This window comes from Arvicanthis niloticus, chromosome 8 (assembly GCF_011762505.2).
Source record: "Arvicanthis niloticus isolate mArvNil1 chromosome 8, mArvNil1.pat.X, whole genome shotgun sequence".
NCBI lineage: Eukaryota > Metazoa > Chordata > Mammalia > Rodentia > Muridae > Arvicanthis > Arvicanthis niloticus.
The window spans coordinates 20,604,260-20,618,706 of record NC_047665.1 but is presented as its reverse complement, the minus strand read 5'-3'; the positions used below and the strand labels follow the sequence as shown (position 1 = coordinate 20,618,706).

Sequence of the window (14,447 nt, the reverse complement as noted above, 5' to 3'; positions counted from 1 at the left end):
TGAAAATGTCAAGGTGCCCGAATTAGCGCACCCTTTCCGAGTCTGTGTGTAGCTGATTTGTTGGCACGCTGCAGTCTCTTACTCCGTACACATGAATGTAGCTTCTATGTGGTCCCATTCCTGTAAGACTTCTCTGTGCTCGCTTGTTTGAAAGGTGGAGGGGTTGATACTCCCCTGCCTGATGACTTACAGAGCTCTGGCATCTTTGCACCAAGCATGCAGGCTAATCCAGTGACAAGCCCTAAGAGGAAGCCAATGGCGGGAGTCAGGGTGGCGGAATGTTACTGTTCCACCCTTCAAGAATCATTAACTCTGATGGGGTCCACCACTTGTGTCCCGGAAGGAGGAGGAAGGGCAGATGGGAGACACTACAGGAAACATTTCAAAGCAGACAGAGCCACTGAAGGCAAACAGGAGCTTAAAGATGATGAAGATGAATCTGAGTGATATCGCTCTCAAGCTCCCCCACGATTGAACTCTGCATTTTCCACTTTGGAATCTTTGTTAGGTCACGTCCAACAAGAGAAATCTATTCCATTACAACATCTTGTGTTCTTAAAATGTATTCAGCAAAGTGTGTCATAATTAAGAGGGACAGAAAAACTATTACTGCCTTCTCATCCTAAAGAACTCTCAACTTTGGTAATAGTTATATTTAGGGCTGGATAGTTATTTATTGGAGAACCTGGGGACCCATCCTGTGCTTTGCAGGCAATTAGGCAGCATTGCCATCTCTGATCCTCTGTGCCAGTAACAGCCCTTTTCACGTGTGACAAACTGTGTTGTGACCAAGTCATTCTAGACTTTGACAGGTGAAGGACACAAGACTCCATTTTCAGAACCCCCACTTTGATCTCTTCGGAAAGGTCATCTCTGGGGAACGGCACAAGTCATCAGTTCTTCCTCCACAAAGGACTTTTAGGGGTTCTTTTTCTATAATTCATCAGTAGTGCCCAAAGGCAAATAAATGAGGGCAGCACTCTGGAGATAGGTCATCTAATCTCCATACGGCTAGATACAGAGTAAGTTCATTCCCCGACAGAGATCAACACTACCTATGACGTATTGTCTAGAACGATCTTTGGCTAGTTGCAGACTTCTTTTGCTTGTTCAGTTTCAAAGCAAATGCTCGTTGATCCATCTCCAGTCTGGGTTGTCTGATTAGCTGAATGTTCAGGTGGAAAACCCCCGCTTGTGGCTTAGTAGTTTCTAGGGGACCTTTCAGTATTGACTTAAATGGTTTGGAAACTCTTTGGTTTCATAAGCTTTCTTAAGCATTTCCTGTGTGTTCTCTCTTGCTTGTAATGTCCCAAGCCCCATCCTAAAAGGAATGAGGAAACTTCATGCTTACCTTTAACTGCCTAAAAGGGAATACTTAATGAAAACCTAATTAGGAATATGATGAATGAATGGTGCCATTACAGAAAGTCTCTTACAAGAACGGTATTAAATATTGTTTAATCTATTATTTTTTGATAGTTAAAAACTGAGTACACTGGCACCCTGCATGTATGAAAACAAGAGTTCCCAAAGTGGACAAGAATTAAGTCATGCCAATTTATCCCGGAATGTAATCCCTACAAAGCCGTACGAGACTAGCAGGTCACTACTTTATATGACGCTCAGACTCATCCCCCTCATTGATTCTCAACATACTGCAAATGGATTTTACTTTTGAGTTATTATGTGGGTTGGGATTTGCCTTTTTAAGATTTTTTTTCCAGTAAAGTTTGGAGCCCAAAGCTATCAAGTTATCTTGTTAGTTCAGTTAGAAATTCTTCTCACGAAGGAAATGACTCATCTTTGCTCTCAAAAACATCACACTTGGAATTCATCACTTAACACGTTATATGGAACGTAGTTAACAATACTTTTTAGGTGCCAAAACATTTCCACTTCCCTTAAAAACTGAATTTCTTCTTAATCCAGTTTGCTTGAGGGCATGGTGCTTTAAGTCATTGACAGTCCTCTTTGGGAGCTTTCCTGGAAGTGTGAAATGTCTCTATAGTTTTGAATGTTGTCTCATATTCCCGCAGTCTCAAGGTACCCACCCCTCTATCCCTCGGTGTTATGGTTTGAATTTGAAACGTGTCCCGCGGGCTCATGTTTGGAATGTATCCTCCCATCTGGTATTTCTATTTTGAAAGGCTGTGGAGTCTTTACAAGCTGGGTCCTACATGGTAGAAACAAATCTCTAGGGACGGGGATTTGAAGGTTATTGCCTGACCCTCAGCTCTGGGTACACTCTGCCTCCAGCCTGTTCCACTGTGATGTACAACCTTCTCTTCCCACTGCCATGACCTCCCAGACATAGCAGACTTAAACTCTCCAAAACACTAAACCAAGACAAAATTTTCAAAATTTTCTTTCAGAAAATTTGTCTGCCTCAGGTGTTTTGTTATAACAATATAAAAATAGCTAAGACATTTTGCAGCACCCCCCTTTGTGACCTTCCCTTTCATCCCTCAGTCCCTGACACCTGCCCCCATGATGCTCCTGATTTTCAAAGATTCCACTGAGCTAATTGTCACTTGAAAGGGCTCACACTTGCTTAGCCGTAGCTATATTTCAATGCCATTTTCTGGGGTTGACAAGAGCTTCCGTCATGAAATCTCAGTCCATTAACCTCACAGAGATGAATGTTTCTTACACTCAGGCTTCTCAAATCTCAATCCCCTACTATTCTGTCAATATATCTCAGAGTCCTCAGTCTGATTCAGTTCTCTCTCTGCACCCTTTAGAAATCCCTCAAGACAGTGATATCTGCTTCTAAGATGTACAGCCATTTTAGCTCCCTGCCTGCATCTCCTGAAATGATCTTTTTCAACATGTGCAGACGTGGCTGCACTGTCTTCTCACATGACAACTCCTTGCTCCCTATTTTAGGCTTCCAATGCCAGAACCACTATGGCCCTTTCCCAGACTTTAAGTCTGGGAAAAAAAAGATTTAATTTTTCTCCTGTCACTCACTGTGCCAGGTAAAACCACATGGAAGGACTTCTGTGGTGTCTCTTCTATTCCTTTGGTTTCTTTTCTTTCCCAGAATCAGAAGTCATACTCCTATTTCCTCTTTCTGGTTTTCTGCCTTCTAAATTCTCCTACACGTGTTACTGGAGCCTCTCTTAGAAATGTCAGTAGCTTCCTCATGCTCAGATTCCTGCATCGTGTCCCTTGGAGTCCACATTCCCTGAATATATCATTTGTCTTGTGTCACTATGTGTTTCTCTGGAGACCTTGATCTGACAAGGGTAGCCACAGAACCAGCAATATCAGCAGTACCTGAGCTTGTCTGGATGCAAGTACTGGGACCTAGTTGCCTCAGACCTACCAATGCTGAGACTCTGAAGGTCAGTCCAGACGATGGGGTTATCAGCAGCTGCCTGGCAATTCTAACAGTTGCAATGTTTGGAGACATGTAATGCCCCTCCCCATTTTCTCTGCTAGATTTTGCTGTACTTTTCAAAGCGTGCTCTAAAGGCAGCCTCTTTTGAGATCATCTCATTCCACTGTTGCTTTCCTACCTCTCCTTGGTGCTTCTATCTTGGCATTTTTCATGCATTTTCGATTGTAAGCATGTGTTGACTCTTTCCTGACAGTCTTTAAGTTGAAAGAGTGTCTCTCTCTTTGTTTCTGTCTCTCTCTCTCTCTCTCTGTCTCTCTCTCTCTCTCTCTCTCTCTCTCTGTGGTGTGTGTGTGTGTGTGTGTGTGTGTGTGTGTGTGTGTGTTTTCACCGGGAATGTCTGAAGTGTTAGAATCAATATATCTAATTCATTCCGTGTGTTGTTGTTATGGCTTGAATATTAAATGTCCCCACGAGCTCACGTGTTGCATACATTTGCCAGCTAGTGGCTTTATTTTGCTAGGCTGTGGAAACACTGGGAAATGGAGCTAACTGAAGGAAGTATACCTTTAAAGATTCCACAGGGCATCTAGTACCATTTTTCTTCTGTTTCTTTTTCATCATAATGGTAAAACACCTTCTTTAACATATGGTCCAAGAGCCAAGGTCATGGAGCCAAGTGACCATAGACTGAAATTTTAAAGCTATGTGACAAAAGGAAACTTTCCTCCAGTACATTGTTCATGTCAGGCATTTTGTCAGAGCAATCCAAAGCCACTAACATAATCTTACATGATGTAAACTTTTATTCCATTTTGTAATATTGCTTTATAAATATATTTTTATTTATTCTCTGAGAATGCCTGCTTGCACACATGTATTTTGACCACGCCCCCTCCCATCACTTTGACCATGTGCCCTCCCACTGCAACTTCTTTCAGACCCCTCTAGCATTTTCCCTTCTAACTTCATGTCTCTTTTTAAAAAATTCGCTGAGTCAGTTCAATCGGTGTTCCGCATCCATGGGACATCTGCATCTCATTCATCCCACGGATTCCCAGAGAACATCAAATAGGAGGGGGCTGGGAGATTCAAGGATCAAAGGCTGAGGAGGATTGCTGAAAAACTGATTGGACATGGCAGGGCCTCAGCACTATTGAACTCATAAAGCCTGTCACTGTCCAATAAGACCTGAACAAGATCAAGCCAACCAAAATTCCAGCATGGGTTGGGGAGACTCACAAAGCCCATCCCCAGCTGAAGAGCTACTGACAGTTAATGACTGCTGAAGAAGGGGGAGTCAGTCCGCTTCACAAGTGTGCTAATTAAATTCTATTGAATCATTTGAGGTATTCTTTAGTAACAGCATAAGCATAGGTAATTATGTGTGTACACCTAGTTTTAAAATACCCATAGATCGAATTTTCCCAAGTGAAGAGCAGTATTTGGGGACAAAATAGCAGAAAGGATGGGGACGGAGAGATGGCTCAGCAGCTAAGAAATCGTGCTGTTCTTGCAGAAGACTAGAGTTCGGTTTCCAGCACCCACATTTGGTTCACAACCACCTACAACTCCAGGTCCAAGAGGCTCAAAGGCCTCCAGCCTGCAGACACAGGTGCTCATATATGCACGTGCACACACACACTTTAAAAGAAAACAATAAAATAAATCTTTAGGAAAAAAAATGTAGGAAAGAAAGCCAGAAGAAGCTGTAGTCTTGTTGTAAAACAAGGTTGGCAATAAACAATGGCAACTTCAAATGTAGCCACAAACTCCAGGAAACCCAACTTTATTCTATTGCTTTACCCAGGGTTGGGCCAACCATTGAAGCAACGGTTAATTTACTCTTCCAATGATTGACAAGAAAAGACTAATTAACCTAATTTAGGAAAAGCACAGTACTGACTCAGCATCAAGTACTTCAAAATTGCTGTTCTAGTACTTTAAGCTTTCCAGAAGGGAGATAGGAAACACATTTAGCAAATAAAACTCCTGAAGCAAGGATCAATAAGCTGCAGAGAGGAGGAATTCATGCAACTTTGGGTACCACTGAATCCCCTCCAAAGATTAACTTCAAGGCTACTCAGTTATTTTTGTGCTTCCACCCCTTGTACATTCTTGAGTTCACCTTGAGGAACACAGCCTCAAAACCACTCAAATCAGTAACCACCACTGTATATCCCCTTCTCCGGTATCCAGCATTATTGTGTGTTCAAACATCCTCTCAGCCCCTCTCAGAATCACGTGGATGGTAAGTAGTTCTCTGTATGATAGCCCACTGTCTTTCAAATCTTGGAGACTGGATTCTCCCTGTTCCCATATGGAGAAGCTTGGAGATATCTGCACGTTTCGCCTCTGCACCTCAGTGCAAATCTTCTCCCCTGCACCATCCCCTGACAGTTACTGCAGTATATTAAAGCACAAAAGAAATAAGCTATACGCAGTGACCAAAGATGGGTCACACATAGGAGATAGGCTTGCAACACCAGAGGACCCTTAGAAGGCTTCATCCCACATCGTTTGAATGATTGTATAATAGGATGTAGAGATTTGGTATTATAGCAAATAGAAATATGGCTGGTATCTATTTAAAACACTTATGGGATTTCTAAATCTTTTTAGGTTGTTTTAAGTCCTTAGTATCAATTGACCTGAGAGCCTGTGCATGTCTGGCAAGCACTCTTCTGTAAAAGGAGCTACATACCTGTCCCCTTTCATGTTTTTATCTAAAGAATGTTATCAGGGCGTGTAGGGATAGCTCAGTTGCTAATAGTGCTTGCTGTTCTTGTAGAGCTCAATTTCCAGCATCCAAATCAGGTGCTAAAGAAATGGTACAGAGGGGAATGAAGAGGGGTGCTGGAGAGAGGTGGCTTAGTAGTTATGAGTACTTGCTGCTTTTGTAGAGGACCAAAGTCAGGTTCCCAACACCCACTAAGGCAGCTCACAAACACCCGTAACTCCAGTTGCAGGATATCTGATGCTCCATTCTAGTCTCTGTGAGATTCTACCTGTACATGCGTGCACACATTTGTACACACACATACACACATACTATTGTATGAATCCTAAAGTGTATGAGTACTGCCATTCTCAGTATGTTGTAAAACTAGGAAATTTTCCTTTTATAGGACACCACATAGAACAATACATTTTAATAGACCAGATCTACATTATACGTTTTCTCTAGTAATAAATTTGAATTGAATCTTTAGGATAACTAAAAGTACACATCAAAATCCCTCGACAAGCACTGCTTTTAAAAATATCACCGAGAGGACATATATTTTCAGAGTTAGGAATTTGTTTGCCTGAGAGCTGTAATTACGAATCTGGAGTTTTTAATCCAGCAATCAGATGACAAGTTGAGCAATTACCATCCCTTGCTTAACTATTTTTACGATTTTTTTCAAAGCAGCTGTTGTTGTTTCAAAAGCACAAGGAGTCTTGTTTTTTGGTTTTCTTTTTCTTTCCACACTACAATGTATTGGCAAACAAATGTCTGTTTCTCCAAACACAGAATCTGATTCTGAATGCTGATGTTGTGACACAGGTGTATTTCATACATTCCCAGCACTGCCTTAGCTCGAAGAAAAGGGACTCACATTTTGTAAATACCTCACGGAGTTGTATACAGAGCAAACAACCAAGCTGTTTATGAGTGGATGAGTGAAGGAATGTTATTGGAATTATTTAATCATATCTTTCGACAATAACTTTTTGTCTCCATGACAGCAATTTGGAATGAAAAGACAAAATATTTGTTAATTTCAATTTTTTTCTTCCCCACTAGGAGGATAGCATAAGGTAGATTTATTTGGTAGGCAGAAAGAAAGAAAAGAAAGAAAGAAAGAAAGAAAGAAAGAAAGAAAGAAAGAAAGAAGAAAGAAAGAAAGAAGAAAGAAAGAAAGAAGAAAGAAAGAAAGGCAGATAGATTAGCAAAATGATTGATCGATAGAGATCAAATCAAAGGGGATTATTAATGCATTAGATAGTTCTCTCCTATTCAGCACATGCAAAAAAAATCTATATTTTTCACTTTCTTTCTTCTCTTGGCTGAAAAATATAGAATGGATAATGGGGAGATAGATGTTTCTAAGTGGTGTTGTTTTCCAGACCCCTTACTTTGCTAGCACATCGTTTAGGTTACAAGAGTCAAATGAAGACCTTACAAAGAATACATAGGGACTCTCACCAAAATGTCCCTCCAGCCAAGTCTTCCCAGTGGAGCTATCTTAGAGTGGGTGTCTTTTATAATGATCATGGACGTGCTTGTACTTTTTTTGCCACTATGTCTTGGACTTTCTCTCAGTCTAGAATAAAGACTAAGACAATTTTAGCCTTTTAATATCTTTTACATGTGCTGACTGCCACCATAGCTACCCGGTGATCACCCTATAGAGTGTATTGAACTAAATGTGGTAAAGACAAACACATCTGCCACACTTCCACCTAGATTACTTAAAACAAATTTACAGTGTGTACAATTAATTTTCAGGTTGAATTTTCCACTCAGACGACAGGGTCATTTCATGACTTAACTTATCTGTCTTGGTCTTGATTTAAACACCAGGCTGTACTGCAAACAGGGTAGCAAGGTAGAACTTTGTTCTTTATATTTATACAAACTTTTTGTGATTGCTATAAAATATCTCAAAGTAGAGTTCAGTGTGATGTCCTGACCTGCCTAATGAGTTAAGATTTTCGTGACAAGCAGGCATCTCGTTCTATTATATCTTGTGTTTTAAAAAAAGCATTTTGTCACCTACATAGTTCCAAATATGAGATTCTTATGATTCATTGTAATCCTGTGTGCAGAGACTAGTTTGGGAAAAGCTAGTTGTTCATCTAAACCACAGGATTCTTTTATCAGTTTCTTAGATCTTAATCAGTCTGGGCAAATTTAAAACTATCCCTTTTGATATTTAGAGATTTGATGAACAATGCTTCTACAATGTTTCAGGGCAATTTATTGATACATATAAAAATAATTTGTGTTTATGTTGTTCCAGAAATTTGTTATAAGAATGTGTTTTAGTATAATAATGACAGAGCTAGAGGCATGGCTCAGTATTGAGAGCATATGCTACTCTTCCCGACGACCTGAGTTCTATTCCCAGCATGTACACAGGGTACATTCACATTCTCCTGTAACTCCAACTCACTGGAACCTGATACCTCTGGCTCCACAGGTAAGAACTCTCATGTACTCATATAGACAGACAGACAGACACACACACAGAGACACACACACAGATACACAAACACACAGACACACAAACACACAGACACAGAGACACAAACACACAGCAGACACACATGTATACAGATACACAACAGACACACATACACATATAGGCATACATACACACAATTAAAATAATAAAAATAAATACTCAAAAAACCATGCCTATGCATACAGATTTGACTAAAAATTTTCTATGGAATCGGGCTATTTCAGATAATAAAAATTAGGAACTGCCCTATACAAGAAGAATGGTAAGACTACAGGAAGACTCACATAAAGAAAAGCCAGGGAGGTATTTTTCATGATTCAGAAAGGTTTCGAGTCAGGTTGCAGCTTGATGAATACTCCATTCTTAGAAAATGGTGCTTTGGTGCATGTATTGATGATCTTGAACCCAAATTTGGCAGCTGGGAATAGAAAGGTTTTGTTGGTATTTACACAGGACTTTCACTGTGGGGGGAATACCATGTTATGGTAAAAGAGGGATGCTTACTTGATACCCCGTCCTCACCCCTTTACTACAGTAGACCTCATCCATCAATTCTGACATCCTGCCCTGAGCATTTCATGAACCTCAACTACTCTCAGCACAAAGCCTTGGGCAGTCTTTATCATTCATCTAAGTTGGAATGAGGGATGCACCCCATTTGCCAACTCTACCAAACATTAGACAATGGAACAGAGAGGTGACTTAGCAGTTCGAAAACAACTTTTTAACCTGTGGGTCATGACCCATTGGGAGGTGGGGAGTGTCAAATGTCCCTTTCACAGGAGTCACCTAAGGCCACCAGAATTTTTTTTTTTTTTACAAATATTTACATTACAATTTATAATAGTAGCAAAATTACAGTTTTGAAGTAGCAACAAAAATAATTTTGTGGTTGGGCTCACAATGATAGGAAGAACGATGTTCAAGGACTGCAGCATTAGGAAGTTGAGAGTCACTGAGTTAGAAGCTCTTGCAGAAACCCAAAGTTTCTAAACCCACAGCAGGAGGCTCAGAGACCACCTATAACTCCCACTCTAGGGATCCAATACACTCTTTTGGATTCTGTGTGTACCTCTTCTGGTACTCACATGCACACATACACACAGATACACATATAATTAAAAATAAGATCAATACAGTGAAACACAACTCAGCCCCTAGGCATTGAGCCTGAAGTGTTTCTGGATTCAGCTTCTCACTTGCCAGTGTCTATGCCTCTCATCGATGAAGAGTTTATTTCCAGGGAATATTCTGTTCACACACACACAAAAAAAGATAGACATCTTTCTTGGAAAAAAAAAAAACAATAATGAGGTTGTTCATACCTGTAACCCCAGTGTTTGGGAGGTGGGAATAGGATTGTGAACACACTGTTAGGATTGTCTAACACTCTGTTGACAATGACTTCCAGGACAGCCTAAATTAAATGAAACCCTTCCAAAATAAATTGTTAATAACAAAACATAAGATTCATTGATTCTTGTGGATCATAATTTTTAAAAAATACCATATTTGAATTTTTAAAAGATAGTGCATTTGAAACAAAGTATCCAGGACCCTAATGTCAGCGATTAAGACATGGAATAAGTGAAACGTACTTAGAACCTCTAGACAGCCAACCGCCATTGCCCAAGTAGACATCTTTGTTTCTGATGAACTCTTTTCAGGTGACACAGAGTGTTTAACAGGTGCAAGGCACTGGTTCAATTCCAAGTACCTCAAGAGGTCATTCAGGTTTTACACACCATCCACATCAGTCGATATACAACAAGCTAACCATCTGCCCTTCTTGTTGGAGTTCTTCCACCACTCCGGGTTTCCCTCCTTGCCGAACAGGGAATGTCTGTCCCTCATCCAGCCTGATGGTCTGGAAAGCCCGTTCTTTGTATCTGCATCAACTGGTGTATTAGTGATGCTAGCAACACAGTTCAAAAAAGTCACTTCTCTTGTAATCCTCAGTTTTAAACCATGTTCCTCAAACTTAAAAACTATACACATGCTTAAAAGAGTATTTTTAAAAATCCTGTTGTACTTCAGTGGTGGACAGCTGGACTTCCATCAGCTTGAAACTCCGAATCTATCCCCACATCACCTGACCCTCATCAAAGAAACCCTCTTAGCTCTCTGCTGAGGAGAAATTTTGGTATGCCTCCAATATTCATGAGTATCTCTAGTCAGCAATGGCAGAGGTGGATTTTAATAATTAACTCATTAGGCCAATTTATTTCTCTAATTGCTTGTGAAGCTTTATTAACTAAAGGACAATAAAACAATTAAAATTTGGAAAAATATGAAAAAGCTTGGTTGGGCGTCCGTATTAAGCATTCACAGAGCAGTGAAACCAGGCAGGAAGCCCTAATTATTGTGGGAATGAGTGTTTAAATGTTTACAAATTTCCCTTTGATTAAAATCATTTTTGTTTTTATAGATATGTGCTGTCTGCTGCTTGCACTGGAATCTGGGTTGCAAGAGTTCTGGGAGCTCTGTTAGGTTCAAAGACCTTTTTCCCTTAACCTTGGGTTCATGACTTCATTTGGGAGATGTCTTTTAAGATCTGGAAATTGTCTACAGTATGACACACATGTGTTTCTTAAATGAAGATGTAAACATCTTTGCAAGGTTCTATGGTCTGGGAACCTTACATAGCATTCTCTCCATCTCTCTAAACATCGTCACTGTCCAAGTTTATTAGCTCCCTGTGCAAACTGGGGAGATACATACATAGTTCGTGCAGCCTACTGCCATGCCCAAATTTCTGGTGGTCAACCAGCCCCTTCCCTTCCACTCATTATAGTCACAGAGAGGTACCTCTCCAGTTTCTACCAGCCTTTCTCTTATTAGTAAACCAAACTGAGCAACAGATCACAAGTCCCATCAAAAACCGTCAGCAGCTGTATGAAGATCAATACCCAGAGCCATTGGGATATTAGAAGTACTTTTGTGGAGGTACAGAAGGAAATTATCAGGCTTGTAACCCCAAGAGGCTTGGAACCACAAGGCAGCGGCAGCAGCAGACTCTCTCGGGAGTTTCCTAGATATACAGGCTCCTAGGCTACCATCCAGATTTAGAATCTGCAGTGCAGCAAGATGCTCCTAGATTCATAGAACACCTCAGAAGTTGGGAAGCCCTGATCTCTGCACATTTGTGTTTATTCTCAATCTAATTACTTCTATTCTGTTCTCAGATAAAGCCATACTCCTCCCCCAACTCAGTTTTCATTACAGCTCTTCTGTATCAACTTCAGTGCATGTTGTTCATGCCTGTCACCCAAAGAAGTAGCTATTCAGTGTATATTTGATATTGCATCCCTGTGATTGAGCTTCCAGCCCTTTCTGAGGTGCAGACACTCCTCTGGCTGCAGAATCTTCATGGTACTGTCATAAAAAGACGTGAGGAGTTCTGAGTAGACTTCTCCTGTCACCTTCTGGATGAGCCGTGCCATCATTGTAAGAAATCACTGCTCCTTCTTATGCTTCGTTTCTTCATCATTGCAGTGGTGTCTCTAGCATTAAACATAGATACTTGAGGGAAAATGTTTCATGCCTGGCCAGAACTGAAGGTCCATAGATGTCTCTTTGCCATTGCAATTGCCCTACCTCCTAAGAAGGATGAGACATTCCAAGACCCTCAGTGTTCAGTTTGAAATTATTTGTACTGAACCTATATGTACTGAATATATATGCCTATAATAAAGTTTTAATTCATAAATTAGGTACAGTAAGGTCCAATAACAATAGCTAATTCTAAAGTAGAACAATTATAACCCTAGTGGGCTAGTGCACACCTGACATCTCAGGACTTAGAAGGATGCTGCAGGAGGAACCTGAATTCCATACCCTGCAACAAGCTCCTATCTCAAAATCCCAAATCCAACCCAACCAACCCAAACCAATAAAATAAGAGTCATTTGAATACAAGGCCCTTACAATAGTTAACCTTAGAAACAACAACCACTTTCTGAATGATAGTTAACATAAACAATTTTGTTTAAACAATAAACAAAGCAAAGGGGGTTAACAGGCAGGAAATATATACCCGTGCCCAAAAGATGTTCTATAAGCAGTAAGGTGGTAGAGGGTAAAGTAGCTGTACTCTATGAGTTAATCCTAGACTTGGAAGCATACCCTTGAGACTAATAGAGTTTCATTGTTCCACCCCCCTGAACATTAATCCCCTTTCACTAGTGAGTCTGGGGTACATTGACTGCTTTATGCAACCTTGATCCCAAATCTTCGGTCCTCAGTTCGATATTGTCTATTAAGTTTGCCTCAACACGCAGCATGCCTGGTGCGAACTGAGTAGAGTTGCAAATCCCTCTGTGATTCAATGAAAAGATTAATTTTAAGCTTCAATACTTTGTGTTTAGCCAGCCTGGTGACAACTGTCATGGCAATGATGCCAGCTCCAATGCAGACAATTGGAGATCACGCTCGGGGAGCCTGCTCTAATTGCTTTGCTTTAAATTATCACTCACTGGAGAAACATCTCCTGTGCAGTAACTTTTTTTTTTTGAAGTTTCATGAATTTATTAGTAACCAATACACACTGCATTTTCTCTCTAGGACATTTTAAAGAGGCTCCCTGAAAACTGGAGAGATGCAAAGAATGACTTAGGTACTGGCTTTTCCCTTAGATTTCAAAGCTCCAGGCTGCCCCTCCAACCACGTGGCCACTCAAAAATTCTCTTCCTTAGGAGAGTCTCATACTTTACAATTTTTTTATGCCAAACTTATCCATTTTGATCATTCTTTCTGAAGCCAGATTTCTGCTATGAAACAGCAAGAGTGACAAGTGAATCTATTCCTGAGTAGTCACTGGGTGCCAACCCAAGTTCTGTTCCTCCTTCGTGATTTTGAAATGGAAGAGGAAGACAGTAATCATCCTCCTATTGTTCAGTGTGGGTTGGTAGGTGCATGGGAGGAGGGAGGGGGCGATGCAGAAATACCAACTTCAGTAATTCGTCTTCTTCCAAAGTAAGATTTAAAAAAATCCTAGTTATCCCAAGGGAGGGATAAAATGCAAAAAAGCAGGGGGTGGGGGGGAAGGGTCTTGCATTGCATTGCCCTTTGGTCATTGGAGATGTTTTGTTTTGTTCTGTTTTCCCTGTTTGTAAACTCTTCTGGCCTATGCTGCTATATCATATAGTTAAACCTAAAGGGATAAGGAAAGCCTGTCTATAAGAAACAGAAGTCAGTTCCCGTCTCTGTGTGGATGCTGCCTTCAAGAGACGCATGGAAGAGAGTTGGCCTTTTTCCATTTTCCAAAAGGAAGAAACTTTTCTTGGGATTCAGTTTCCAAAGGCAAGAATCCCTCCAATGTGGACAAAGGAGAAAAAGCAAGTTAAGCCAGCATAAACCCTTACCCTTGCAGGTAGACCACATTCTATAAGTGAACACAGAGGGGCATAGCTATGATTAGTTCTGGAACCTTCTAGATGTATTATCTCAAGAAGTCCCATGGCAGTTCAGAATTGGAAACAGTACTGGTTCTTATGGAGTCTGAAACCTTGGCACTAACTTAAAAAACCAGCTCAGAAGCCACCCTTTAAACTTTGGATAATAACTAATATCCTCAAAAGAAGGATGAACCACTATTCTTTTGCAGGGTGCCTTTTAGCAGACCCATTCTTTTTGAGTGTTAATGAATAGATATCATCTCCTGAACATTTGTCCCTCTCAGAATCTCAGGTTCTCTCTAAGGTAAATGCAGTCATTCCTGTTGGTCTTCTAGTTAGGTAATTAAACTCTGTGGGTGTGGATCTTAGGTTTCACATCAGGGAGAGATAAAGCCTGGTTGGGTTTACTCCCCAAGGAGAGAAGTCATTACCCTGAGACATTGGGCTTTTGTTCTCGAGTACCTTGTGTTATATTAC

General features: G+C 40.6%; 1 protein-coding gene across 4 annotated transcripts in view; it reads left to right on the top strand.

The window, feature by feature from the left end:
• Phactr1 (phosphatase and actin regulator 1) overlaps positions 1-14,447 on the top strand; it is a 460,522-nt gene that overhangs the window by 79,492 nt on the left and 366,583 nt on the right. The gene's annotated exons all lie outside the window — the stretch shown is intronic.